General features: G+C 35.0%; 1 protein-coding gene across 1 annotated transcript in view; it reads right to left on the bottom strand.

The window, feature by feature from the left end:
- LOC138708048 (solute carrier family 41 member 1) overlaps window positions 1-12,372 on the bottom strand; it is a 49,815-nt gene extending 37,443 nt beyond the window's left edge. The window contains exon 1 of the mRNA XM_069838164.1: window positions 12,349-12,372. The gene's annotated coding sequence lies outside the window, so the exon portion shown is untranslated. The remainder of the gene's footprint in view (window positions 1-12,348) is intronic.
- Between the last annotated feature and the right edge of the window lie 792 nt (window positions 12,373-13,164).

Genomic DNA, 13,164 nt, shown 5'->3' with positions numbered 1-13,164 from the left:
CCCCTTGTTCTCCTTCTGTTCCCCTTGTTCTTCTTTTGTTGCCCTTGTTCTTCTTCTGTTCCCCTTGTTCTCCTTCTGTTCCCCTTGTTCTTCTTTTGTTGCCGTTGTTCTTCTTCTGTTCCCCTTGTTCTTCTTCTGTTCCCCTTGTTCTCCTTATGTTCCCCTTGTTCTTCTTCTGTTCCCCTTGTTCTTCTTCTGTTCCCCTTGTTCTTCTTTTGTTGCCCTTGTTCTTCTTCTGTTCCCCTTGTTCTTCTTCTGTTCCCCTTGTTCTTCTTCTGTTCCCCTTGTTCTTCTTTTGTTGCCCTTGTTCTTCTTCTGTTCCCCTTGTTCTTCTTCTGTTCCCCTTGTTCTTCTTCTGTTCCCCTTGTTCTCCTTCTGTTCCCCTTGTTCTTCTTTTGTTGCCCTTGTTCTTCTTCTGTTCCCCTTGTTCTCCTTATGTTCCCCTTCCTCTCTTTCTGTTCCCCTTGTTCTCCTTATGTTCCCCTCGTTCTCCTTATTCTCCTTCCGTTCCTCTTGTTCTCCTTCTGTTCCCCTTGTTCTTCTGTTCCCCTTGTTCTTCTTCTGTTCCCCTTGTTCTCCTTATGTTCCCCTCGTTCTCCTTATTCTCCTTCCGTTCCTCTTGTTCTCCTTCTGTTCTCCTTGTTCTTCTGTTCCCCTTGTTATCCTTGTGTTTCCCTTGTTCTTGCGTTTCCCTTGTTCTCCTTCTCTTCCCCTTGTACTTCTTCTGTTCCCTTTGTTCTCCTTTCATTACATTTTTTCCTTTGCATAATCCTTTCTCTCCTTGCATTCTTCTTACTCCCGTAGTATTCCCCTTGTGATCTTTGTTTCACTCCTTCTCCTATTTCCCTTGCATTACTTTCTATCTCTTTGAATGCTCGCTTCTTGCTTTCTTTTAATTCCCAAGTTACCTCTCATGCCCAGTGAGAAGAAAAACGTACAGTATAGTCCGGAACAGCTTACTCAATACACTAAGGATGAAACCTAACTATTTTTCCCCCATTACTACATAAGCTAGTGCATTATGGTGATTTTCTGGTTTTCAGGTTGAATTTTCTTTTGCCAACTTCGTTTCGAATTTCAGTATTGAGAAATACTATAACTGGTAGTGATCTTATAACTGTTATGTTGGCAGCAGTGACACAAGTTGTCGGTAGTTTAAATTCTGAAAATTCAAATTGTTCCAAATTTCTGAGTCCATTACTGAAAGCTAGTGAAATTTGAACATACTAATAATTAATTAATATCAGTATTAATATTAATACATAATAGTTATTGTATGTGTTGCTTTGTGTTGTGGTTACAATTTCAAGATTAGAGTCAGGTAGGCTAAGTGTAAATAAATATAACATATTTCGTGTGATACATGCCCTTGGGTAATCGATAGAAATAGACCCTACCATTTCACATTTTAATTAATTTCTTTCGTGTTTAGACTTTTATTAAAATAATGGAGTAAATATTCTAAAGCATACATTTCAGAGTGACATTCGTTTTCGGAATTCATACTAACTATTTCACGTGATCAAACAAAATACATTTTTAGGTTAGGTCTCGTGATTCTTAAACTGTTTAATCAAAGCAATGAATTTCATGTTGTCAGACAAAATACATTTTAATATTAGATTATACACTAATCTACTAACTACTAGCATAATGTGGGAGAGGTCCAGAAGAAAAATATACTTTCACAAATTATTGAACCTTTTAGAAAACACCTCCCCAACATAAAGATGAGATGTGGTAAATAAGCAAGACATCGTTATTGTTAATACTATATTATTATTATTATTATTATTATTATTATTATTATTATTATTATTATTATTATTATTATTTCCTATATGGATCAGAAACTTGGACTCTAACAACTAGTCAACTGAAATGAATAGAAGTAGCTGAGATGAGATTACTAAGACCACTAGCAGGCTACACTCTCTATGACCATAAATATAATGAAGACATCCGACAAGAACTAAATATCGCAGCCATTACAGAGATAATCCACAAGTATCGGAGCAACTGGCCTGAGCATGTTCTACGGATGCCAAATGATAGACTACCCAGGAGATTATTAAATTACAGACCTCTTTGATACAGAGGTCGTGGACGCCCGAAGAAGCGATGGAGAGACCAGCTTTTCACCTGAGACGGAACAGGCCAAATGGCCTAAACCCTGATAGCTATTGATGACGATGATGATGATGATGATTATTATTATTATTATTATTATTATTATTATTATTATTATTATTGTTATAGTACATGGCATTATGTGATTTTATCCTCTTTTGGTGATATCTAGTATTAGTTGGCAACACTGAAGAGACGGCCAAATTAGTCTTTTAGGAATTACTCTTACGTGATCCTCGATATAGTTCTGTGTCCAAAAGCAGATTCCTGCACTACGTGCATGCACTGTGCAAGACTGGTGATATTTGAGAAGAGTCCGCACTGGTTTGCGCCGTCTCAGTGGTAGGATTCAGATAATTTTGAGAATAAAGTTAAAAAGAGGAAGAAAGTCAATAGGATACACAAATGAGAGACGCATCCTATCGCTAAACACTTGATGACGAAGAAGATCAATGCTGGGAGTTCTTCATCAGAGTTTGGTGTGCTGCAAGGAAGCGTTTGACCCGAGAAACAAGAATGTCTAACAAAATCTAACTCGTGATATTGAGAAGTAACGTGACGTAACTGTCACGTAGGTCAGTAGTGATATGCAGACGGATGAGAAGGGGAATCACTTGATTTTGGGGTGACGGTTGCCTTCGAAGACTGTCGTTGACTGTCCCGGAAGGCTCTGTCGCTTGCCAAGGAAGCGTATAGATAGATATGTATCAGAACATTCCGATCATATGTGATAATAGCTAGCCATGTGACAGACTTCGTCCTTCTCGCACGCTTTGTCCCTTCCACGCGCCGCTTCACATTAATTACTCTTAATTTTTATTACTCAGATGTTCGTATAATAACGCTTCTTATGAAAGAAATTACAGGCTACATTCTGTGCAATAATTTTTTTATTTTAAATGAAGAATTAATATAACATAACTATAAACAAAGAAGTGGGTGATATACATAAAGTTATAATATTAGTCTAACTTTTGTTTCGACCATAGAGGATGGCTGGCTGGCTTTACGAGTGCTGGACCCAGGACTGTTCCGTACACTTTGGCACGATTTGGCCCATTGTGCGCCTTATAAATGCTGGAAGTAAAATAGCCTTGCAGATTGTCATAGATCATGTTGTATGTAACAAAAAACTATATCATATCGGTGGCAAGTTCATAGTTTTTATTTCAGAAAAAACGTTTCTTCCCAAATGATTAACAATCTCTTATTCAGTAACTATTGCGAGTAAGATCGTGATTTTGGTCCATATCTATACGAAATCTAATAAAGAATAATTTCTCCCTCTGGCATATTTCAATAGCGTGGAGGTACAGATCTCGGATTTTATCTCTGCCGGTGGGCGACGTCATAGTTTGCGGAGGAGAGGAAGAGGGAAAGCAGCGGTTGTATTAGTTTGTGGAAAAAGTTCTCCCGAATGCTTAACCCTGAGTACCTAAGTATTTTTACAATTATTTTAATATTAACTGTATAGCTCAATGTTACGAAGCATTATTATGGTTTTCGCAATATGAAAATTACTCATTGTAGGCCTACTAAATAAATAAATTGCAGTAAAGCATACCTGTACGTTACGTCCACTTTCAAGATTACTGCAAATGTTCAACTCCATCCTCACCATCACTGTCTTGCTCTTCAGAATCACCAGTGTCGCTGGTTTCGCCTCCGAGATTGAAAATTATTCTCTCTGCTTCATTGTTTATCACTTCCTCTCGGTCCAAGTACTCTTCCTCTACTTTCTCAACATGTGCACATCTTCTGTCTATTCTTCCTCACCAATATTCCGCATATTTTCGTCACAAAGCTCTATTATATGTATAATGCATTTTAAACATTGTATTGTGTTGTATTTGAACTATACGGACTCTGCTGTAAGTTTTACTGAGACACATTTTAATTAATCGAAATAGTTTCTTGGGAATACCAAATTCAATAAGAATATTATATAAAACTTGTCTCTTATCTGAGTGATATGGGTTTTTTAATCTATGAATAACTGATATACTGTACCCTTGTACTGCCATTTTTCTCCAATATATGTCGAATGCAAAAAATCTGATCAACAGTCGATCTATTACGCCTAAAACCACACTGATGATCCCCAATAATTTCATCTACATATCGAGTTAATATTCTCAAAAGGATATTGGACAAAATTTTATACGACGTCAACAAAAGTGATATTCCTCGAAAGCTACTACAGTTAGTCTTTTCCCCCTTCTTAAAGATAGGTACAATTATGGACTCCTTCCATTGTTCTGGTACAATTTCCTTTTCCCAAATAGCAAGTACAAGCTTATAAATTTCGCTAGATAATGCGCTTCCACCCTCTTGTATTAATTCTGCTGGAATTCGATCGATACCTGGAGACTTGTACTCTTTCAGCTTTTCTAACGCAATCTCGACTTCAGAAAGTGTGGATTCGGGTATAAATGGCTCAGCAGTTTGTATTTGAATTTCGTCCGGATTATTTCTATTTGCCGTATGTACTTCGGTGATTGCAGATAAATTCTAACACCAATAGAAAATATTATTGAACAAGTTTATAGACATACGAGGGGTTCAAAGCAACAGTATTGTAAGTCAGATTTTTTGACATTTCAACTTAACGAATGTCAAAAAGTGTGAAATTTTCTCTTATATTTAAAATATCAAACATTACACTTGCACAAATAGCTGCTTAAGTTATATTTCAGCAGATTTTTCAGATTTGAATAGAAGCAAAAATTAAAATGTCAAATTTCTTGCAATTACTCAATTACTCCACTATTGCTTTAATCCCTCATGTGCCTATTCGAAACTGTTCTGCGAAGGGCAATATTTAAATTTATCCAACTATATATTACAATTGCCACGAGTAAGAATACCTGTCTTAACAAAAATGTGGTTTACAATGCTCTGTATGGCGACCTCTACATACAACTCTAACAGCTTTATTTTGTAATAGAAAAAGCTTTTCGAAGAAAATGATTTCCACACAACAGTTTTCCATAACTCAGAAAACTGTGAATGTATCTGTTACCGTTAAAACCCGAAATCTGTCAAAACCAATTTCAACTAATAAAAACTAGCTTAAGCAAATGTAGGTAGATAGAAAGCGAGTTTTCGTAAGATCTAGAATCAGTGACAGGTTAGGTTTGGTTTGTTTAGGTTTTAGTTTGGTAAAAGCCTAAATAAACCAAAAACCTAAACAAACCAAACCTAACCTGTCATTGATTCTAGATCTTAAGAAAACTCACTTCTATCTATCTGCATTTTTAAAACTAGTTTTTAATAGTTGAAACTGGTTTTGACAGATTTCGGGTGTTAACGGTAAGATATCCATTTTTTTTTTGTTTAGTCAACTGTCCGAAGACAAGTCTGAACCTCATAAGTGATATCAGCAAAGCACCACTTATGAAGCAATTAGGCCAAGAGATAATGGGGTAGGGTGGCCAGTTCCTTTCCCTCTCCATTGCATACATCGCCGATTAGCAACGTATTACACTAATCAGACTTCAAATGTATAAAAACAATTGTTCTTCCCCTGACACATCATCAAGTGAGATGTACTGCCTGATAATAGCTGTAGCCTACATATTAGTCAGAACTTCAGTCAAGGGTAAATTTATCCATAATACATAGTAATTTATGTATCATAATTAACACTATTTTTAATATTCTAAGAAATAATAAAATGTTATTTTTTTAACAATATCATTAACATGAGCATTCCATCCAAGATTAGAATCAATCTGAATGCGAAGATATCGAGTTGAATTTGCAGGTAAATTTTAATTACGATTTAAAGTTATTTTCATAACTACAGTTTTCCCCGTAATTGCATTGTAACAATTTATTATGAACTAGCCGTACCCGTGCGCTCCGCTGCACCCGTTAGAAATAAATATAAAGTAATTACATAATTAAAATAGGACGTTTGATCCAGGGAGCATTCGTTTTTGATAGAAGGATAAATCGTTTAATATGTTACTTAATTTAAATCGTATTTAAATAATTAAAATGCGATCATTTTGGTCCAGAGAGCACTCATTTGGTGCAGTGACAATTCCTTTAACATGTTTCTTAATTGTTATTACATGCAACCATAGTTTAATGAAGATTGACATATCATTTAGTTTTAATGTGTATAGTTCATATTACTTGCTATATGTTTCCATTGAATTATGGTAATAACTTAATTTTAACCCTTGTTTTCTACGTCTTCAGTAAATGGCGCTTGGCCCAGCATGGTTCTGAACCCTTCAAATAACTTAAATAGCGATACAGCATAAATAGTGATATGTAATTATATTTCTTCCTTTCGAAAATGTAAGAATTCACGATCTCCTATGTACCATTGCCATGGAATGAATAAATGTGTTTTTTCTTCCTACTCAAAAATTTTATATTTTGCACATAGGAGTTACTGCAGAAACAACAAGGCTGTAGAAGTTACTGTAATAAAATTATAGAATTATGTCCATCTAGAGAAACTACACTTTCCAAAGGTGAAGTAATAATTAAAAAATTAATTAGCTTTCGATATTACTTCATACAAACACAGAAACATTCTCTGTAGGCTCTGCTTAATAGCTTTCGATTGTTGTCCAAGACCCCTTATAGACGAAGTCATTTGTTTTTATTTCAATACAGCGCCTTAGATGGCGTTGTTATTGTAATTTTAAAACTCATTTATCTCATTAAATATCAGTCCTATCAAAATTTTGTATGGAATAAAATTATGGGAAATCATTTTTAAAGAACCATTTGTTATGTAACATTTTTCATGAAAATTAATAATAAGGGAGATATTTCGATTTATTTAATGCAGGTCCCCTTATAACCCCCTTTTAAATAAAGTATTTTGAATACCGTATAGCCTAAAATCTAAGTTACAACGAACTTAATTCATATTCCAATTTTCATATAAATCGGTTCAGCTATTATCGCGTGAAAAGGTAACAAATATCCAGATAGACAGACAGACAGACATACAAACAAACATTTCAAAAAAGCGATTTTCGGTTTCAGGATGGTTAATTATACATGTTAACAACAATTGTTTTTGGAAAATCGAAAATTATCAGAAAAATTTTGGCTACAGATTTATTATTAGTATAGATAAGTAAATGAATATCATTAACAGAAATGTTATCAAAGAGCTTATAACTAATTTATAGTGCAAGACCATCAGCAGAAAGTTAAGGCATGTGTTAGTTTTTAACATTGGTGGGTAAATAATTGATATAAAAAAGAACAGGGCCCAATGGGAAAATTGATGTGCGTAAGTCGAACTAAACAATTCGACGCTCTGAAGTATGTTTTTCTTTTGATATGTGTTACGTAAGAAAATTCAGTTAAACATCCTTTTGTCTTTGGAATTGATCACCGAGTGGATTATATAAACATAGTTATTTCGACTAAGCCTTCACATAATTAGGACCATCGTACAGACTATGAATTTACTCCTCTAGCAAGGTTACACAACTACGGTGTTTAAAGTAAGAGAATAGCCAGGATAATCCTAACCTCGGCTAGAACGTAGGCTGTCCATGCTGGAAACCAGGTTTCAAATTCCGATGGTTCCAAGTCCTTCGTGTTGGACAATGACGGTGTTTGATGACATGTTTTCGCGGGGTATCCCACTTTCCTATCGACGTTCCACTATTACTACATTAGTCATAATTCTACTCAGAATAAGAAGCAACGGACAAGGTATTTAAAATTTCACCGTTCTCCAGGATATCTTTATGATGATAGAAATTCGTTTAGTGGTTCCCAATTAGCGAGGGACTGAGAACCCTCTTTTTCTCAAAAAGAGTCACATTCTCCCTACTTTTCAAAATTTTGATATTTGTATGGTAGTTACCGATGTGCATTCAAGAAAATGTGAATTAGAAAAAGAAAGAATTAATTTTACTTTCTTTGCAAGCATTAAACTTGTTTATCCTTTCCATGCTTCGACATCGTGAACGCAGAATTACCAATAACAAACCGACTTCAGTGCATGTAGTCTATACACAGGGTGGAAGTGAAATAACCTTGCATATTGAAAGGGACTATGTGGTATACTGAAATGAACAGAAAACCTATATGTGACCCGTTGCGCGAAAAGGGACCTAAAATAGTGAAAGGAAATTTTACAGGAGAACAAAATAACTAATTTGCGTTGTAAAAACTGCATTTCTATGTTTTGACATATTGCGCTACCTGTAGGCTTTTCTACATACTAAACTAGGACGTAGTTTTGTACAGTGCTTCTTGAATACGTAAATCTTTCTTATAGTTGCTAAGAAAACAAATGAAAACTTTAATTTGCATTTTTCTCGAGAAGTATATAATGTAATATCAATATTCAATAAGTGATATATTTAAAACTATAGCACTTATAACCATGATTTTTTTACATGGTCAGTATTTCATCCTCTTTTCGAAACCACAAAAAACAAAAAAATAAAAAAATCCGACTTTAGGTCCCATTTCCTGCAACTAGTCACATAGGCTATTACGTTTTGTGATTAAATGCACGGTTAATTAGAAAAATAGGTTTGAATTTTCAGCAGTCCGGCAACATCGCCGCGAACAAACGCTTCTCGTGATACAGATGTAAGAGGTCGACGAACTCGGTAACTCGGTGTGTCTCGCTAGATGATCAGATGCGCTGTGTTGCAACCAACTCGCAGCGTGTAGAGACTTCAGTTTAGAGGTTTTTAAAATTAAATTTGCACGGAAACCGTCCACACGCTCCATTATTCTTCATATCAACATTTCAAATGCTCCTATTCACTTCGTCGCAGTGTGTATGTTTCTGCCCCATACAATGTCACACTTTCTTCACCCACTCTTTCCAACACAGTTTCATTTCTTATTCAGTCTGTCCATTTCACACGCTCCATTATTCTTCATATCAACATTTCAAATGCTCCTATTCGCTTCGTCGCAGTGTGTATGTTTCTGCCCCATACAATGCCACACTCCACACAAATACTTCACTAGGCTCTACCTTAATTTTTCTTCCAGAACTCCGCAGAAGATGCTCCTTTTTCTATTGAAAGCTTCCTTTGCCATTGCTATTTTCCTTTTGACTTCCTAGCAGCAGCTCATACTACTGCTTATTGTACACCACAAGTATTTGAAGCTGTTCACTTGTTCTGCCTCCTTCCGAATTCACACGTTTACCTCCTTTATTTTTCTTCCGATAAATATGCTCTTTGTCTTTTTACATTTATATTCACCACATTCTGCTCAAAGCTGTTATTTAGCTCCAGTAGCATAGCCCTTAGTATTGTCTCCTCTTCTGCTATCAACGCTATACTTATCCACTTTATTCTTCTTCCTCTTACTATCACCCGTCCCATGTTCTAAAACAGTTCTTCACTAAATCCTTCAAGTAGATGTTCAACAGTTTAGATAATAAGGGTCATCCTTATTGTATTCCCCTCCCTATTGCATTTTTTCTGACATTTATTTTCCTATCCTGACTTTGACACGTTTCATATAAATGTTACAGAACATTACGAAATTTATAGACACACAAAATACACCCACAGCATATCCTCAACACTCAATTGAATTTCAGAACACACACCGTTTTCGATACAACACTACCAGTCATGAACACATCCCACCATAACAGGAAGCCAGAAGATAGCGCGGGAACACACTAGAATTCAAAAGATGTTGGAAATTACATCGAAACTAGTCAATCAAATAAAAGCACCACAATCTAAATATTAACATAGAGAAGTTGTTATTTAAACAAGTTAATATTTGATCAGTGATTATACTGATTATACAGACCTAAATGTTTAAAGTGTGTAATCAAGAATGTAGAATATTTTAAGGTGTGAAAGGTAACATTTATGTGCATAGTTTTTCTCTACTCACAATTATTATATGAATAGTGGTCAGCGTGCCTGATTGCGAAACTGTCGGGCCCGGGATCGAATCATGGTTGAGACAAGTTACATGGTTGAGATTTTTCCGATGGTTTCCCTTAACCCGTTAACAGCAACTTTCGGCACAGGACCCTGGTCTCATTCGTCACCATTATCACCTTCATGATCATCCATGCTCCAGTTGTCGTATCACACTGAGTGAACAGAAAACGGCCTAATGTGTGCCTCAACCTCGGAACAGGATTCTTCGTCATAATCGCCAAAAAGTGCTCAAATAGCTACACTCCAATATGCGCGGCGTTAGCAAAAAAAAAAAAAAAAGAAGAAGGAAAACATAGCAACTAACATATCGTCGTTGATCCTGCAATAACTCCTATGTGCAATATATAAAATTTTTCAGTAGGAAGAAAAAACACATTTATTCATCCTATGGCAGCCGTACATAGGAGACTGTGAATTCTTATATTTTAGAAACGAAGAAATTTAATTACATAGGCTATAGGAGATTTTATTATTTGCTGTATCACTATTTAAGTTATTTAATAGAGCAAAAATCTGAAAATTGATAAATTATGTCACATAGGAGTTATTGCAGGAACAACAACGATATTTGAACAAGTATTTTAAAGTTGGTATATATGAGTATGACTGCAAACATCTTAAAAATTATTCTGTAGAGTTGGGCATATGTTGATATAGGATAAAGGTTGGTAATATCGTGATATGAGTAATATTGTGATAGTTCTTTTTGAGAATTTATTACAATTTTATTGAGCGAGAGGAGGATCGGGTTTTTCCGTCAACGTATCAAGGGAATGTTCGTGGACAAGTTGCTGCACAAAACCAGTCCTTCTCTCGCTCAGTAAAATTGTAATAAATTCTCAAGAAGAACTATCACAATATTACTCGTATCACTGTATTACGAACCTTTACCTTATACATTTTCCTTATTTTACAGGAGAGCAGTTTTAAAGTTGATTTTTAAGAAAAAATCATGGGTGCATTAGAAGGTATATCTTTTTATTAGTAGCCTATTAGTGTTAGCTACTAATGGGAGTAGATATATCATGTTTTGCCATAACATTAAAACATTTACAACATATCTAGAGAAAAAAATTGCTAAAATTGTAGTCTTAGAAAGACAACGTTTTGTCGTACAGATACTTTATAAGTCCCAGGAAAAAGGGAGTGCGCATGATCTGACATACAAAGAAACAAAACTAATTTTATTACCTTAGCTAGTCGTTCTCCTGTGAACCAGGTCGCTCGTCGTCTGATTATGCGCACTGCCTCCTTCTGAGACTTATAAAGTATTTGTGCGACAAAACTTTTTTAAGACTGTCGGCCTACATATCAGCTTCTGCCATAACACCACAAAATTACTTAAAGTATCTGATTGTGACAGAAGATATAGGATGAAGTAAGTCACGATCGAAACATGTGCCGTGTTAAATTTCAATGCCTGAAATTAATGTAACTTTGATCATGAGTATAAATTATACTTTGATTTTATCCCAAAAACTGTTTAATTTATTATTTCATAACTTATTATCCTTGATTTGCTATTTCCTGTCATTAGCCTACATTATACTAAATTTGAAAATGATAAATGCTATAAAATACTAAAATTACAACTCAAAATACTGAATTTTAAAATTATAAGTGTTAAAAGCCACGAACTATAGGTACAAACGTGGACAAATAATTAGACTAAATTAATCATATGTGCAACGAAGCTGAATTTATCGGTAGAAATAATGAATAAAAATGTATTTTACACAGATATAATGAACAGAATTTTGAGTCTGGAGGTTACTAATACTTTGTGAACATTCCCTTGTTCTTTATTAACACGTTGATTTTGTCAAGGATGCTGGAAACCAAAGTTTGACACTTTCTTTGAATATCAGCATAATTTAGCCAGATATCAGACACTGCTTAAATGAGTCCATGTTTTGTTGTAAGCCTCTTTTTGTTCACTTTCTTCTTCAGTATAGATCACAGATTTTCAATTTCGTTCATGTCCGGCCTTCTTGCAGGCCATGGGGGAATGTCTTGTGCAGTATATAATTAAAACACCAGTAGTACCAACATAGCCAGAAAAATATACTTAACAATTGGAAAAACATACCAGAAGATGTAAACAATTATATTTACAACAATAGAGACTCTGTGAATTATACTGATAATTGATATGACGAATTATATTATGTTCCAAGAAAAACGTTTTAATCTAATAATTTGTCCACGTTTGTAGATACGTACGAAGGGACGTCCCGTAGGAGGTTTCCTTCCGAAAGAAAGCAGTGCTGAGGTTTAGTGCAAAAGAACACTGTACCTGCAAGGTATGGTGCTATGCAGATTTCACCGGCCGTTTCTGGACCACGTCTCTATCAGTTCGATGTATTGTTTTATCCTTAGTGAAGACCCTGCGTCCCACCATTCGTCCGTTTAGTGTGTGGGTCAAATGAAATATGAAAACCTCCACGAAGCAAGACAGAGATGAAATGTTTATGGCTTATGACTATAATCGACATGCTTCCTGGATTGGAGCAAACAGATACTTGGCGCGAAATCCTTAAATAACTTGATATCGAGACTATTTAAATTATACTTTATAATCAGTCGATAAATCAATCATAAATGAGATTAAAAGTATTACTAAAATAGACGTTTTGCTGTTAGGACAATCCGGCAGATTTAGATAAGACCTCTTTCTCATATTAAGCCATTCATTAGTTGCTACGCAGCTGTTCCTTCGAAGTTTTGATAGTGAATAAAACTTGCTAAAGTACTTCTATTGCAAGACATCCATAAATTAACCGCGGAATATGAGAACGGGGTTAATATCTCTACATTGTCTATTAAATATCGCCAAAACTATTATTAAGAACAACAGCAATTAAACAGATTTTACAACTATTTTATTTTTGTCTCATAAATGTGAACGGATTTGTAATTCCATACCTATTTTTTTTGCTACGTCGCAAAGTATGCAATAACGCAAATCTAGCTGGACAAAATTCATAACTTCTCTGCATTCCAACTGGTTGTTATGAAACTTTGTACAGACCTTATAGATAGCACATATTCTTTGTGTACAAACTATATTTACAGTTCCAAAAGAGGAAGTACCCCTTTACAGGGAGTGCAT

This window comes from Periplaneta americana, chromosome 10 (genome assembly GCF_040183065.1).
Source record: "Periplaneta americana isolate PAMFEO1 chromosome 10, P.americana_PAMFEO1_priV1, whole genome shotgun sequence".
NCBI classification, from domain to species: Eukaryota; Metazoa; Arthropoda; class Insecta; order Blattodea; family Blattidae; genus Periplaneta; species Periplaneta americana.
This window is presented reverse-complemented; position numbering and strand designations above follow the sequence as displayed.